Here is a 15,890-nt window from a genome sequence, read left to right as displayed (position 1 = left end):
ATGGTCCAAGACCTCGACAAAACCAGTGTAGTTTGTCAGTTTCGGGTACTGGGGCGCCAATGGATGCTAATTGATCACAGATACCACAAAACTTGGAACTGAAATCTGCAACCGAGAGTGACCCGCGACGCATATGCTCAAGGTCGTCTTTTAATTGAATCTAACAGGTTTTGGATTGCAAGGCATAAGCCTTTTCAAGGGCACTCCAAACTTCTGCAGAAGATTTGCATCCAATAGTTTCTGCCATGGATTCCTCACTAAGAGAAGAAAGTAGAAGACTGTGAAGGCGACGATCTTGCATAAGCCAATCCTTCTTAGCTTTTTCGGCAGAAGCAACATCAGCGGGAGCAGTACTTGCGGACAAGGGATGAGAATTTGAACCATCAAGGAAAACAAAAAGCCCTTGCAATTGGAAAAGGGTCTCAACATGTGTCTTCCACAACAAATAATTGGTGGAGGAGAGTTTCAGGGAGAGCATGCGAATTAGGGTAGCATAGGGAAGAGATTGATTAGTCTCAACCATGATGACAACAGTGGCGACGGTAATTAGGGCAACGACTGTGGCTGAAAAATAAGGGGAAGAGAAAATTATGGAAGGGATATGGCTGATACCATGTTAGAATGATAAACCCCAATGATTTGGGTGAATGAATTAGACAAATAAATAGAAGATACAAACCATGTACAAGGAAAGTACAAGTAATACAGCTCATGTACAACTAAGATACAACTGGAGATATTATCTAACAAAACTTACAATTGATGACACCCTATAAAAACATACCAGTTGTAGCTTTGACAAAGCAAACAATGTTCCAACAACAAGTAAAATGTTTCACTACCATGGATCCATAGTTCACTATATCCACACAAACAATCCTTTGATTTAGGGTAATGTTAGTTGTAATAAAAGAACTAAACTTGTAAGTAGAATCATGTAGCATAAAATAGTAGCTATAACAAGAGCAAGGAGTAGACATGAACACTGGGACTAACGAAGCTGGTGATTATGGACCATGTTTATGAATTAATTTAAAACATTTTCCATGCGTGTAAGTTGAGAGTTGAGAACTAAAAATAGAAAACACATACTATGAAGAATCACATTTCTTGTAAGTTTAAAAAATTAATAATATAAGGTACATAAGTTGAAGAGGTTTTACATGTATCTAACATTAGAATCATTATTAATTATAAAGAATATGAAAAGAATGCGAGTTTCAAATGCATGACGTGATAGGAAAAAAATGCATCCTTTATAAACACAAATAATCCTTTGATTTAGGGTAATGTTAGTTGTGATAAAAGAACTAAACTTGTAAGCATAAGCATGTAGCATACACTTGTGTAGCAAGAAATATTAGCTATAAGAAAAGCAAGGAGTAGACATGAACACTGGGACTAACGAAGCCGATGATTATGGACCATGTTTATGCATTATTTCAAAATTGTTTCCATGCTTGTAAGTTGAGAGTTGAAAAGTAAAACTAGAAAAAACATACTATGATGAGTCACATTTCTTGTAAGTTGAAATGATTAAGAATATAAGTTACATAAGTTGAAGAGGTTTTGCATGTGTCTAACATTAGAATCATTATTAATTATAAATAATATGAAAAAATGGGAGTTCAAATGCATGAGCTCATAGGAAAAATGTCTCCTTTATAAGTATAGTATGACACACACACACACACACACACACACACACATATATATATATATATATATATATATATAATCTTATAAAATGATTACGATATACATATATAAAGTTTTATCACAAAAATAATTATAGAGTATACACACACACACACACACACACACACATATATATATATATATATATATATATATATATATATATATATATATATATATATATATATATAAGGTCATATTATTGTGTTATAAGTAACTATTGTGTGTACGTAAGGACAATTCTGGACCAATGGATAAAAATAATGAATGACTATGATTTTGAGGGTCTATGATATTACAATGGAATATCATGTACCATATTATCACTCATATTTAATTATAGGATATTTTAGGCAAATAACTATATTTAAAAAAATGAATTTTTCGAATTTTAAGGGATAATTTTGATTTTTATAAAAATTAATTCAATTTTTATACTAATATACTTTGTAATCATAACCAATTATATCCTATTTCATTCTGTCAGAATATCAATCTTTTAGAATTAAATTTTGTTAAAATGACATTTTGTTAGAATGACAGTTTATGGAATCCTTTAATAAGACATAAATAAGAAGAAAACATGAATAAGTACCTTATGAAAGAATATACAAAATCGATTTTTGAACTAATAATATATCAAATAATTATATTGTATGATTGTGATACAAAAAACACTCTTGAATAATAAAACATTGTATGATTGGGATACAAAAAAACATTTTTGAATAATAACAACATTCGCAACAAAAACTAAGAATTGTTAAAAAGAAAAAAAAGACATCAAAATCTCTCAAAAGCACTAATCCATTCTAAAAGAATATTATTGCTAAGATTCGTTTTATACATTCTGGAAGAATACATTCTACTATAGTACACTCTCGTTGTCGTGCTCTATATTTTCTTTTTTTTCAACATCAATGAAAACCTCATCAAAACCTAAAAAGAAAAAGAACATCAAAATCTTACAAATATATTAATCCATTCCGAAATAATATTATTGCTAAGAATTTTTTTATATATTCTGACAGAATACATAAGAATACACTGTTATGTGTATTTGATTTTCCTAGAAAATTAATATTCTGTCAAAATGGATTGAGAAATAAGGAGATTAAATAACATAATCAGATAAGAAAAATAAAACTAAATAACATAACTCAATTGTTGGTCCTGAAGAGACTCGGTTTACACAATGGAATTCTATTGATAGATTTCCTATCTGCAACTATTAAAATGTACATTTGATAGAGTTAGCATCAAAGTGTCACTAGTTTTCACTGTGAGAAACATCTATTACAAAAAAAAAAAAAAAAAAGAATACTAGGCAAAGAAAGATTTTAAAAGAATTAGTAAATCTAAAATATGATTACCATTTATTCTGAGAGAATATATATGACATTTAAAATTTTAGCAGAACGCATACAACATTTTAAATTGGCAATGTGGGCTAGATTCAATGTGTTCTAACATAATATTTTTTTCATTATAGCATAGTAAACACCAAATTAGCTTCACAATTAAAACTCATTCTAGTTATCCATCATAGTAATTAAGAATCAACCGTGTTTTTATATATCCAGTAACACACCTAGCAATTCACAATGGAAATAATAAACTATATATATATATATATATATATATATATATATATATATATATATATATATATATATATATATATAAAGTGTATCAAAAAGCGTCGAAAACTCTTAAAGTTCTCATGAAATGCAATTCACAGTCTAAACTTTCTATTTTTCGTTAACTAAAAATATAGCACAAATTGAAATGAAAACCTTTACCATAATGAATTGATGTGACATGAAAACGATGTAGATTAAATATTAATTATGAAACTGTTTCACACAAAGAAATAAAACACGATTAAGCTAGCCCTAAAAGTAAACTGAAATTAATTCTTAAACTAGATAATGGACGGTTCTCCACAAATGATCTATGAAAATAAATTAAACGTGAAATTAATTCTTAAAGCAGATTTTGAAGGTTGTCCTAAAAGTAAACTGAAATTAATTCTTAAAATCATCAATATTTTAGAAATCAACTTTACCTAGTCGATTTTACAGAGATCAGAGGAGAAGAGGAAAAAACATACCAGCAACAAGCTGATTTCTTGGTGTTTGAAAGAGGTCGTCGATCTGGATGAGGCCCATTACTCTGTGCGTTGGAAAGAATTAGAGACGATAAATGGCATTAGGGTCGTGGAGATGATGACTTTAAATGATATTAGATGATGCTGATGATTTGAGAACGACGGTAATGGGGTGGTGTTGTTCAGATGGCGGCGGATGGAGGAAGACCGACAATGAAAAGAGCCGATGTTTTTTATGATGATTAAAGGGTTTAGTGGGGTAGGGTTTTAATAGGTAAATAAAAAACATCAATTGTTAATTTTGGATATTAATTAATGCAGATATCTAGTATTACTAATTTATCTTTATTAATATAATTAATGATTAAATTATTGTTAAATTCTTATTGGTCCATACATACACACAATAGTTGTAAAAAACATTTGAACCTCTATATATATATATATATATATATATATATATATATATATATATATATATATATATATAGATCTCGTAAGAAATTTTTTGGTAGGAATGTAAGAAGTTTTTCTTTCGGCATATTCTTTTGGCGGACAAAACAAATGAATCACTAGATAAATCAAAAATAACATAATTCACAAAAAAATTTCCGAGAAAACATTTTGATTATTCATTTTTATGATAATTTTGTTGATATTCACTAAAATTGTTATAAAAGTGAATTTTTTCTTGATTTACTTAAAAATGAATCATGAATATGAATTTTGAGAATTATTTCTTTTGAATCATTTTACCTTTGAATTATCCAATTATTCATTTTGCTTGTTTGCTAAAAAAATATGTATATAAAAAATTTCCTACCTTCCTACCAAAATTTTTCTTCTTATTTTTGATAGGAATGTAAGAAATTTTCTATATACATAACATATACAAAATCAATATATATATATATATATATATATATATATATATATATATATATATATATATATGTTTTTGTTACATAGAAATGGTTATGTATGTCCATATGTTTTATCATATATAAAAGTTATACACGTATATTTATTTTATAAACTAGTAGGAGTTATAAATGTTTGTAGTTATATAACTTCAAATGTTTATGTATATCTATTTTTATATGATATATATTTCGTCACGATTTTTATGGGAAATAAAAATAGACTAAATACAAGAGTCATACATTAAACAAAAAGATGTGAATTATATTTATAAATGATATAGTATTAAAATACGGTTTTTGGTGAATTTATAAACAAAAGATGTTTTATTTCGTGTTACGAACGAAATGTTGTGAAAAGCAATTTTGTTTACGGTATATTATTTGCTTTATTTATATATGTTCAATTTCTCTACTTTTGGTTGATTTTACATATATTGAAATCTGATTTTAGTTAAAACGTAGCCGTTATTATGTCCAATTTTGTTAAAAAACTTTGATATAGTTTTTAAACAATAAATGATTATCAAGTTTAATAAACCTATTAATATAAGGTTTAAGACTAGAACATATTGAACTAAATGTGTTAAGTGACTGTTTGATTTATAAAAACGTTGATTTATTAGCTATGAGTTTTTTTTTGTTTTTTTATAAAATGGTTATATATTGTTTGATAAAAATTAACCATAACACAAATGTTTTTGATCAAACCACTTACATGATTTTTAGCAAAATAAATGTCGCGTGAATCATAAACTATATTACGAACGATATAAAAATCGTCATAGTGATATAGCTTATAATATGCTAAATAGTTATCGCATTGTTAAACACAACGATAAAACATCTATTTAGGATTGATCGTATATTTGGAAATTGTTGGTTTTACATTGGGCAAAACCTGTTTTTTTTTCGATTTATAGCTGTTACGTTGTCCGATTTATTTGTAAGAAATATATGTGTGGTTAAATAGGTAGTCTAGTAACTTAAGGATTTAGAAACACATTCGCTCAGTTTTGGACCTGTTAGAAAGCGGAAAGTGTACATGAGATTGAAATTCATCAACTAAGAATAAAATCTTAGTAAAACCCTCTGCCTATAACCATTAATCTTGTGTGAGCGAAGAAGTTGTGTATATATCTATACAGGTTGATACCTCCACCCATGGTTGCTAGCTACAACCCATGGTTTAACAAAACCCATCGGGTGACGAATTGTCCAAGTCATTTGTTTTGTGGTTCACGATGTCGATGAAGCGTTGGTGATTTTTTTTTTCAGCACACCCCCTTATTATGCTTTACAGAGGCGGATATACACGTCAAATAGCTCGGTTATAGACTCATGTAGAGCAGTTTACACAGTAATGCAGTATACTTGTACGTCTTATAAGTATCAATGCGATGTATAAGTTGTTGGGTTTTAATATACTACAACATCCTATGGTGCACATACAACCCTAAAAGCTTTGGATCTATGTTTTCTCTAATTATACATGCAATATTGTTTCCAAAGCTTTAAGCCTATAACTAGCATACAAATGATATAAACAACATAAAATACTAGTTAGGAATTTACCTCTTTGTGTAGCTTGTAGAACTTGTTGTATTTGGCCTTTAAGAACTTAGCACCAATAGTATGAATGCCTCAAATGGAATCACAACACACCATGGACAAAGGATGACATTTTGAGAGAGAATCCTAGCCACCCAAATCGTCCATAATCTCCAAGAATACATCATGCATGATTTTGGCTATGGAGTAACATATTTATATGTGGGATTCCAAAGGTCATGGGTTAACCCTAACCATACCCATGGGTTTGTGATCCATGGTTCATGTGGCCCAACTCTTTATGTATCCATACACAAACTTAGTCCAACATGGATCATAAGCCCAACATATAAATATAACTAATTTACACATTTAGTCCCCATTGATTTAATTAGTCTCTTTTGATGACTAAATTAATTCCAAACTAATTCTTGATCAATACTAATTAAATCATATGATTTCATATTAATATATTAGAACTTATAATATATTAATAAACCATAAATAACCTCTTCTCAAAAGTCCATCCTAACAAAGTGTCCTGATGATATGCAACCCAAATGGACAATGCTACTCTCGGGTCAAGTACATACCAATTATAGTTATGGGCTTAGACACCTAATCCATCAGTCTCCCACTTGGATATGTCTAATAACTATTATTGCAAGTACGACTCCAAAATCCTGACTAGCAATCGTAGCTCTTAAAAGCTGTTGTCGAACTCTAACCTAGTCGATGACGCGTCCATTAGATAAGGGATCATATATTCCTCCATTCTAGATATCATATGGACTGAGACATGGATTAAAATCATTCTCTTTGTCCATTTTTTGTTTCCCGATTTCCGATTTATGATGACCGACTAATTGAACAAATCAAATCAGTCCAGGCCCGGCCGATCACTTAGGGTTGTCATCACTAAATCATCGAGGGGCCCATAGATATCGCTTTTATCCCTCCAAGGATAAAAGGAATGGATAAAATTTGACTCATATTCTTGCTCTATTTACTCATCAAATCACACACAATGATGCGTTTTATAACACCAAGTTACTGGTGCGTTTTCACATTATCAATGTGCAACCGACTTGTAAAGTGCAACTCATATCTCTTAGTTTCAAGAATATAAGATATTATCGTCTCATGATCACTCGTGATAAAATCCATGAAGTGATTCAAATGAGCGTGGGTTTAATCCAATACTCGAATCTTATTCCAAGAGCACTCATGAACACTGCAGCTATGTCTAAAACACCTAGACAAACTATAGACCCATTCATGACAGTCTTTCCTCAATACCTACTTCCAAAGTATGATTGATTGTGGATGGTTTTAATAACCTAGTCATTCGGGAAGTCAAAACATGCAAAGTGAAACACAAGAATAATACTAATCCTATATGGCCCCAAAACCTCGAGTGCCATATTGATTACTCATTATTCATTGTATAATGTTTCGAATAATCAACTTAATACTTGAATTAAAACAATAGTTGTCCCATGCTCCAAGCATGCACACTATGTTTGTCTATGGTCCTTACTTTGTGAAATAGATCAATTGACAACACTTTAATGATGCTCATTTCACAATCCCAAATCCTTACCGTAAACATAAGAATATCAAATTCTTCCCATTTACTGTAATCTGTTAGATTCTAAACTTATATGCAATGATCCTTTTGTAATGACTATGCACAAAAGTCACAGAGACTTGGCAACAGACATTACAAAGTATTCCAATGGAGAGCAATTCCATGGAAACAAAGTCTCACATTCAAAGTGTTGGATTAGTGTCTAAGGCTGTAACTATATTTGGTAAGTACTTGACCCGGTTGTGCATGGTCCTTTTGGGTTGCCTTCACCATAACAACTTGACAGGATGATTTGTTAAGAGATAAGAGATATTATTGTTAATATATTATGAGAATAATATATTAAAGAAATAATAATGTTATTTAATTAATATAAGTCATATATTAATTGAGAATTAATTTGGTGACTTAAAGAGGTTAATTGAATAAAGGGGCATAAACTGTCAAATGTGTGATAGTTGTATTTTGGGCTATGTATCCTTATGGATATGAGGGTGGACGAATTTTAGGGTTTGGATACCATAAAATCGTCCAAGCCTATTATCTAGAAGGATCTTGGATTGCTTAGGGCCTAAGTCATTCAATTAGGGTTAAAGGTGAAACCCTAGTAGCTCATAGTATAAAATAGATCCCTTGGGGTGGGGAAATCGGCACTCATGCAAGGCAAGAAACCCTAGGGCCGATTTCTCTCCCTCCTATCTCTCTCAAGATCATCTTCTTGCTATTTGGTGTTTGTAAGCCATTAGAGGAGTGACAACTGTGACTCTAAGCTCCAAGAAGAAGAAGTATCAAGCAAGTAATTCAAGGTATTCTTTTAGATCTGATTTCATATGATTAGATTCAATTGTTTACATTAGATCTAGTATTGTAAGTCTTGGATACAATGCGTGTTCAATTAGAGAAACCTAGATCCAAGCATTATGGTTTGCATGTGCACATAGGAAAGTTCTTATGGCTCAAACCCATCAGTGGTATCAGAGCTTTGATTGATTTCTATTGAATTGTTGCATTGGTTGATTGCTTGTTGCTTGAAAAAATCGATTTTTGTGAGACTGCCTGATGAACTCGGCGAGTTCCACTGTGGACTCGGCGAGTAGCTCCAACTCGGCGAGTCCATAGAGGTACTCGGCGAGTTCGAGCGTCAGAAGGAGGAAGTTTCGGGATTTCTTGCTGTTTTACTTGAGGATACTTGCCTTAACTGTTTTGGGTCATTAAAATCCGATTTTAATCATATATATGAGTATATTCTTGACCAAATAAAAGATAATTGTCAATTAGTTGAATAATAATTTCCTTATATGATTATAATTGATTATTTGAATTGAATTGGTAAATTGTCTTGCAAGTAATTCTAAATAAGATCAAATTGAGATAATCTAATTAGTTGATTTATATTATTTGCTATTTGATCCTTATGTTTTGAAAAGTTCTAAACTTGTCCTCAAGCTTTGAAATTTTATATTTTATGATTAAATGTTTAATTTGGGTAATTTAAATTTCAATCCCTAGAATTTTACAAGTTTAAAATTCAACTCTATACTATTATATTATTACAAGCTTAATATATATATGTATAATTTAAAATGCTAGTCTTACCGTTAGTAGGCCTCATTCACGAAGTTGGTCTATAAGGTGGGTATAAGGTTGCTGCCTATAAAATGGCGCTTAATGGGTGTACATTCACACCCACCGCTTGCTTGACTGGTGGAGGGTCGTTAGCCGAACGGGTAGGATAGGGCAAACCTCCTCTCATTAATAAGTATAATGAATCTATATAAAGTAACTAAACATGTTTTATAAAATTCCCAATCTTAGTTACTTTAAGAAAAGTGAATTGATGCAATCCCATGAAATTACACTTTGTACCCTTGCTAAGACATTAATGGAGTGCGTGTGGTTAACCGGCACATTAATTGGGTTCTAAGCAAAGGTGGCAAAGGGTGACTCATTGTTTGTTATAGTTTAATGGAGCATGTGTGGTTAACCAGCACATTGAATAGGTAACTGTAACAGTGGGGGCACCTTGTACATTTGCATGGTTATTCACACCCACTTTGTGATCCTCGGCATCCCAGTCACAAACGAGAGGGGCATATCGAGATTTAAACATGCCATTGAAAGGTTCAATGAATCTCAATGAAATCTAGGAATTCTCAATACATTTAAAACTTAAAGCTTATGTTTTTCATGGTGAAGAATTAGTGAATCGTCATTCACTTACCTCCAAATTATTTGCATGTTGGATTACGACATCCCTTTTCTAATGTGTAAATAATGTTGTTGGGTCCTAGCCCTAATTTTCTTTTTGGGTGTTAATTAGGGGCTTAATTCTAATCAAACTTTGTTCCTTTCTATTTGTAGATGTCTAACGCAAACAACGCTACTGCTAGCTCATTCCCGCTAATGAGCCTTTGTCAAAAAGTGACTTTCGATGGAACGAACTTTAGCGAATGGATAAGATACATTCGCACGATCGCGCGTTACGAGGACAAAGAGTATGTTCTCGATGAGAAGCTCGAGAAGGTCAATCCAGAAACTGCTACTCCTGAAGAAATGGCTGTCTTTGAGAACCATGAGCGTGATGCAACGAAGGTCCATTGCATCATGATAGCCACAATGAACTCAGAATTCCAAAAATCCTATGAGGACATGTATCCTTATGAGATGCATCTAGACTTGATGGAGAGATATCACCAAAGCGCGAGGCAAGAACGCTATGAGATCATAACGAATATGATCACTGCTAAAATGGGAAGTGGAGAGTCTCTAACTGTGCACTTGCAAAAGATGCAAAGGTATGTTGATCGTCTTCGCAAGTTGAATGTCAACTTTGGGGAAGATTTGGCTATCGACATTGTTCTTCACTCCTTGCCCTCATGCTACAACCAATTTAGGATGACCTACCACATGAACAAGGAAGAGGTCACCCTAAGCAAACTCCAAGGGCTCCTGAGGACTGCTGAGAGCAACCTCAAGGACAAGTCTGTTGCACCAACTCCCAATCCACCCGTTGCTCCTGTTTTGGCTATTGGACAGGGAAGGGGCAAGAAGAGGAAGGCTTTTTCAAAGAACCACCGCAAAGGAAAGTCCCAAGATGGTTCCTCTTCTAGTGGGACCAAGGTTGATCCTGCTAAGCCCAACCCAACCCCAAAGGAGGCAGAGTGCCACCATTGCCACAAAATAGGACATTGGAAGAGAAGCTGCCCGGAATATCTGCAAGCCATCAAGGATGGGAAGATCAAGCCATCTTTCGCAGGTATTTACACAATTAAATCTAATGATTCATCTCATGCTATTTCTTGGGTTCTTGATACAGGGTGTGGTTACCACATTTGTTCTGATTTGCAGGGACTAGGAAGAAATAGGGATGTGGAGCTTGGAAGAATAAATCTAATCATGGGAAACAGAAGAACGTCGCCTGTCACCAAGATTGGAGTGTATTCTTTAGTGCTTAGAAATGGATTAAATTTAGATTTAAATAATTGTTGCTACTCGCCATATATGGCAAGAAACATCATTTCTTTTCATGGTTTATTTAGACAAGGATTTAGATATTCGTTTAATAATGAGAATGGTTCGATTTATGCTTATCTAAATGGTGTTTTATATTTTGAAGCAATGCCTTGTAATGGAATTTATGAAACTGTTATGGTTGTAGATAACCTAGGAAATGATGTGTTGTGTATGGATTCTTCCAATAGTATGGATAAAACATCCTTGTGGCATTGTCGTCTTGGACATGTCAACAAGAAGCGCATAGCCCAACTCCAAAAGGATGGAGTGTTGGAGTCGTTCGACCTTAGGGAAGATGACACATGCGAATCTTGTTTACTTGGAAAGATGACCAAGTCACCCTTCACTGGCACTTGTGCGAGGGGTAAGGGTTTATTGGATCTCATACATACAGATGTATGTGGACCCTTTAGATCCACCACAAGGGATGCAAATCGCTTCTATGTGACTTTCACATATGATTATAGCAGATATGGGTATATCTACTTGATCAAGCACAAGTCAGAAACCTTTGAAAAATTCAAAGAGTTTAAACAAGAAGTAGAGAATCAATTGGGCAGGAAAATCAAGATGCTTCGATCTGATCGAGGTGGAGAGTACCTAAGTCTTGAATTCCACGACTACCTCAAGGAATGTGGAATAGTTTCACAATTGACGCCACCTAGGACACCACAATTGAATGGTGTAGCTGAGAGGCGTAATCGAACCTTGCTAGACATGGTTCGTTCCATGATGAGTCGTGCTTCACTACCTATCTCATTCTGGGGGTATGCCTTAGAGACTGCCGCCCATATCCTCAATTTAGTACCTACAAAGAAGGTTGCCAAAACACCTCACAAGATGTGGACAGGGAAAGCTCCCTCGTTGGCACATATCAAGGTTTGGGGCTGTGAAGTTTTCGTAAGACGAGAAACTCACGACAAGCTCGAACCTCGTAGTGAGCGATGTATATTCATCGGCTACCCACAGAAATCCTTTGGATATCTCTTATATATACCGAGTGACAATGTTGTCTTCGTAGCGAGGAGAGGGGTTTTCCGAGAGCTGGAACTCATAAGCCAAGGAGACAGTGGGAGGCAAGTCGATCTTGAAGAGATTCAAGAGTCGAGCGATGAAGGAACCTCTAACGTTGGCGCTCAACCCGAGGAGGAAACTCCGGTTGAACCAATTGACGAGTCCTTATCTCTTAGACGTTCCGAAAGAGTTAGAGTTCATCCCCAGTTTTATGGTTTTCATATTACTACCGAAGGGGACACGTATATTAGTGATGGTACACTAATAAATCTAGATGAACCTAATAGCTATAAGGAAGCCATGGCAGGCCCAGAGTCTGTAAAATGGAAAGAGGCGATGGACAGCGAGATTCAGTCAATGTATGACAACCAAGTTTGGAATTTGGTTGACAATGTACCAGGTCGTAAGACGGTCGGGTGCAAGTGGATCTTCAAGAAGAAGACCGACGTGGATGGGAACGTGCACACTTATAAGGCATGATTGGTTGCGAAGCGTTTCACTCAGACTCCTGGAGTTGACTACGACGAAACCTTCTCGCCAGTTGCGAAGATAAAGTCTATTAGGGTGATTCTAGCCATTGCTGCATTTCATGACTATGAAATATGGCAAATGGATGTAAAAACTGCTTTCCTTAATGGGAAGTTGGCTGAGGATCTTTACATGGCTCAGCCAGAGGGTTTTGTCGATCCAAAGCATCCCAATAGAGTGTGTAAGCTTGAGAAGTCCATTTATGGGCTTAAGCAAGCGTCTCGCAGATGGAATCTTTGCTTCGATGAGAAAGTCAAAGAGTTTGGATTTGTACGAAGTGAAGATGAATCATGTGTATATGTCAAGGCCAGTGGGAGTATAGTTAGCTTTCTCGTTTTGTATGTCGATGACATACTGCTCATAGGAAACAACGTCCCGACTCTGCAGGAGGTTAAGTCCTGGCTCGGGAAGTGTTTCGCTATGAAGGACCTCGGAGAGGCTTCCTATATTTTAGGAATAAGGATAGTGAGAGAACGAAGTAAGAGACTAATAGGACTTAGTCAGAATACTTACTTGGATAAGGTACTAAAACGTTTTAGTATGGAAAACTCGAAAAAGGGAGAACAACCGATACAGAGTAATGCCAAATTGAGTAAGACTCAAAGCCCGAGTACAGAAGCCGAGATAGCTGAGATGAGCCGAATACCCTATGCTTCCGCAGTTGGCTCTATCATGTACGCTATGACTTGTACTCGCCCTGATGTGGCCTTTGCTTTGAGCATGGTCAGTAGATATCAAGGGAACCCGGGCAGAGCTCATTGGATTGCGGTCAAGAATATACTTAAGTACCTTCGGAGGACCAAGGAATGGTTTTTAGTCCTCGGAGGGAGTGATGACTTAAAGGTGCGAGGGTATAGTGATGCCAGTTTTCAGACTGACAGGGACAACTACCGTTCGCAGTCGGGCTGGGTCTTTACCCTCAATGGAGGAGCAGTGACTTGGAAAAGTTCCAAGCAAGAAACTGTAGCTGATTCAACGTGCGAATCAGAGTACATTGCAGCAAGCGAAGCGTCAAAAGAGGCAATGTGGCTGAAGAACTTCATTGGTGATCTTGGAGTTGTGCCTGCCATAAAGGAGCCTATGGAAATCTTCTGTGATAATGAAGGAACGGTTGCCTTGACCAAGGAACCAAGGGATCATGGTAGATCTCGGCATATCGACAGAAAATATCACTTTATTAGACATCGAGTAGAAGAAGGACACCTCGTGGTGAAGAGGGTATCGTCAGAGGATAACCCAGCAGATCCGCTTACGAAGGGACTGAGCAGGGTTAAGCATTTGCATCACGCTAGGAGCATTGGGCTGAAGGACGATATTAGTTTAGATTAGATAGTTTGGAAACATGTAATAGATAAATGTAATTGACATTTGATGATTAAATAAAGGAGTATTATTTATAAGTAAAGCTACTGTCTTATGTTAATTGTTTAACTATTGTTTCATTTTGCATGTTTTGACTTCCTGAATAATTAAGTTATTTGATAATAATCGAATTATTCGAATAGTCCACAGTCGTTCATATGTTGGAAGTAGATATGAATGAAGACTGTCATGAATTGGTGTGTAGATTGTCTAAAGTGTATTAGACATAGCAAAGGTTTGCTACAACGTTCATGAGTGCTTATGAACTTGATTTGAGCATTGGAATAAACCCACACTTGTTGGAATCACTTCATGGAATTTATCACGAGTGATCACAAGATGGTAATATCATATGGTCTTAAAACCTAGATATATGGTTTATTGTTTGTTAATTGGTTATGCATTGATAATGCGCAAACGCATCAGTAACTTGATGTTATAAAACGTATTGTTGTGTGTAATTTGATTAGTGGATAGTAAATACATATAAGTCGAAGTTTATCTGTTCCTTTTATCCTATGAGGGTAAAAGCGATATCAGGGCCCCTCGATGATTTGATTTGACTTATGTGTCGGGCCCGGTCAGGACTGAATTGATGTGTTCAATTAAGTTCTAAGTCAAGTAAATCTGAGATCGAGAAACAAATTGCAGGACAATAAGTATGACCATGTTCCATGTAATTGTCCGCACGGTATCTAGAACAGAGGATTATACGATCCCTTATCTGAAGGACAGGATACTGATAAGATCAGAGTTTGACAGCGTCTTTGAGAGCTACGATTGCTAATCGGATTATATTTGCATATATAGTTACTAGACTTATCCAAGTGGGAGACTGTTGGATTAGTGTCTAAGGCTGTAACTATATTTGGTAAGTACTTGACCCGGTTGTGCATGGTCCTTTTGGGTTGCCTTCACCATAGCAACTTGACAGGATGATTTGTTAAGAGAGAAGAGATATTATTGTTAATATATTATGAGAATAATATATTAAAGAAATAATAATGTTATTTAATTAATATAAGTCATATATTAATTGAGAATTAATTTGGTGACTTAAAGAGGTTAATTGAATAAAGGGGCATAAACTGTCAAATGTGTGATAGTTGTATTTTGGGCTATGTATCCTTATGGATATGAGGGTGGACGAATTTTAGGGTTTGGATACCATAAAATCGTCCAAGCCTATTATCTAGAAGGATCTTGGATTGCTTAGGGCCTAAGTCATTCAATTAGGGTTAAAGGTGAAACCCTAGTAGCTCATAGTATAAAATAGATCCCTTGGGGTAGGGAAATCGGCACTCATGCAAGGCAAGAAACCCTAAGGCCGATTTCTCTCCCTCCTATCTCCCTCAAGATCATCTTCTTGCTATTTGGTGTTTGTAAGCCATTAGAGGAGTGACAATTGTGACTCTAAGCTCCAAGAAGAAGAAGTATCAAGCAAGTAATTCAAGGTATTCTTTTAGATCTGATTTCATATGATTAGATTCAATTGTTTACATTAGATCTAGTATTGTAAGTCTTGGATACAATGCATGTTCAATTAGAGAAACCTAGATCCAAGCATTAGGGTTTGCATGTGCACATAGGAAAGTTCTTATGG

The 15,890-nt window shown here is 34.6% G+C and overlaps 1 long non-coding RNA gene across 1 annotated transcript; it reads right to left on the bottom strand.

Annotated features, from left to right (window-relative positions):
• Nucleotides 1–2,364: 2,364 nt before the first annotated feature.
• Nucleotides 2,365–4,035, bottom strand: LOC145141447 (uncharacterized). The gene is made up of 2 exons (XR_013722665.1): nucleotides 3,812–4,035; nucleotides 2,365–2,637 (listed from the first exon to the last, which is right to left on the bottom strand). It is a non-coding gene; the product is annotated as an uncharacterized LOC145141447 (long non-coding RNA).
• Nucleotides 4,036–15,890: the final 11,855 nt, after the last annotated feature.

Source organism: Lactuca virosa, chromosome 9 (genome assembly GCF_052849685.1).
Source record: "Lactuca virosa cultivar CGN04683 chromosome 9, Lactuca_virosa_CGN04683_v6, whole genome shotgun sequence".
In the NCBI taxonomy this organism is placed as follows: Eukaryota; Viridiplantae; Streptophyta; class Magnoliopsida; order Asterales; family Asteraceae; genus Lactuca; species Lactuca virosa.
Note: the sequence above shows the minus strand (reverse complement) of the source record. Positions and strands in the feature narration are given on the sequence as shown.